At 45.0% G+C, this 1,933-nt stretch overlaps 1 long non-coding RNA gene across 1 annotated transcript; it reads left to right on the top strand.

The window, feature by feature from the left end:
* The first annotated feature begins 6 nt into the window (after positions 1-6).
* On the top strand, positions 7-1,927 carry LOC106724852. The gene is made up of 3 exons (XR_001360686.1): positions 7-287; positions 1,346-1,438; positions 1,540-1,927. It is a non-coding gene; the product is annotated as an uncharacterized LOC106724852 (long non-coding RNA).
* The last annotated feature ends 6 nt before the right edge of the window (positions 1,928-1,933 follow it).

Raw genomic sequence — 1,933 nt, 5'->3', positions numbered from 1 at the left:
GAGCGCACGACCTCCCCGGCTCCGGAGTCACCTAGCGCCCTCCTCGAGGCCCCTGACCCCACCCCTTGGCGCACACCTCCCCACACGTACACGCGCGCAGGCACACGCGCTCACACGCGCACCCCGAGTGGGTGTGATCAGAGCCGCGATGCGCTCCGGCGCCAGGAGTTCACACTTGGCTCCAGCCAAACCCTCCCGAGCAGGCAGCTGCCCTTGGGGCTACGCACTGAGTAGAACTTCCCACTAAAGGACTCGATACTCAGAGCTGGACCCAAAACACACTCAGGGTTTGGCTTCTCTTGCTTCTCTTGGGTCCATCCAGTTTTAAAGCCCTCAAGGAGTTCAGAGAAATAACTCTAGGAATTACCCGTTCCAAATGCGCAATATACAACTTTCTGCCTAACTGGGTAAAAAAGAATCTTGGAAACCCACAAAATAAGACGAAAAAGCACTGGAATCCTTATGAGAGCTGTTAAGTAATTTACAGGATTTATCACTTTTTTTTTCTCCTCTTCGGTGTTCTTTTAGGAACTATACTTAACCCTTTAAATGTTCCAAAATGGTAGCACCGGGTTGTAAAATGGCCTGGCCTAATTCATGGACTGGATCCCTGGTGGGAATCATGAGGAGTTTCATTAGCATAACCACATTTATTCCCAAAACTGTTTCCAAGACAACAATTATATTTGAGCCAGAATTTAATTATGTGTTGATCAGTCTTTATTTTACAGGAAGTATTAGTCACCCAGACTGGTGTGTTTTAGTTCCCTAGAGCCAATGAAAACATTTTTGGGAAGCCAGCCCTTGTGTTTTTCATCTTGAGAGAGCATTCAATTTACACATTCATGTAATAGGAAGGAGCTGTGAAGGGTGTACAATAGTTTTTCTTATCGTGAAGTTGTTACTGGGTTGTTCTAAACTATTTTCCAAATCAGATAGAATGCTAGAAAGATGACTAGCTATGCAATACTAAGAAAGCAGTGTAACACCATAGAATATGTCTATCGAGTGCATATGATGCTCGGTTGCATGCCAAAGGGATAAATCCAATTTAGCAGTCTAAATGCCACCTCATTTATCAGTCTGACCCAAGAATGAAGATGTCTTATTTGGAAGATTAAATGCTATTCAAGGCCCCACCACCACCACCACCACCACCCCACCCCACCCCGTCACACACACCCCAACTTGGCTAATTAATTTCCTGGTAGCTGCTGTTTTCTCCAAATGATACTTCTAGTGTTTATTGTTTTAAAGGCAGGAGCAAGAAGCCCACCTATGTGCCTTTGTGTACCCCACCTGAAAACTATTCTTTCAAAAGGGATATAAAAATAATGTTTTCCAGGTGACCAGAGGCTGAGAGTGAGACCAGAGTAACCATAATGGATCCAAAGAAGTATATCTCCACAGTGTCAGTAGCAATCAAATATCCCTCAAGGTCCTCCCATGGTTTGGAAATCCCTCCCCGACACACATTTGTCATAGGTATTCCAAGAATTGGTTCTTGCAAAGTCTACCATTTTGTTCCTTATCCCTCAGGTTTCAGTTCTCTGGCAATGGCTCTCCTTGACACTGAGCCAACTAGAAGTTGGGACTCCTGAAGGCGGCCCATAGCTCTCAGCCCTGATTACTGCCACGAGTTCCTTCCTACAGAGTTCATCTGGCCTTTGGGAAGAGAGAAGCATGGCATGTCATATCTTCAGCCCCTAGACAGACCCAGACTTGCCTGAACCATGGGCCCAGCATCCCCTGGTGTTCAATCTGGGATCCATGGGACACCTGGAGCACGGACATGAGTTAAAAGGCAAAGCGAAAACACTGGTTCTACTATCAATTTTCTCTAAAAAGAAAAGCATGAAGCACCTGTCATGATTGTGCTGATAGGATTCACTTTTTTAAAAAATTTATCTTTATTGTTGAAAGTATTACAGAT

Source organism: Myotis brandtii, unplaced genomic scaffold (genome assembly GCF_000412655.1).
Source record: "Myotis brandtii unplaced genomic scaffold, ASM41265v1 scaffold123, whole genome shotgun sequence".
Lineage (NCBI taxonomy): Eukaryota > Metazoa > Chordata > Mammalia > Chiroptera > Vespertilionidae > Myotis > Myotis brandtii.
Note: the sequence above shows the minus strand (reverse complement) of the source record. Positions and strands in the feature narration are given on the sequence as shown.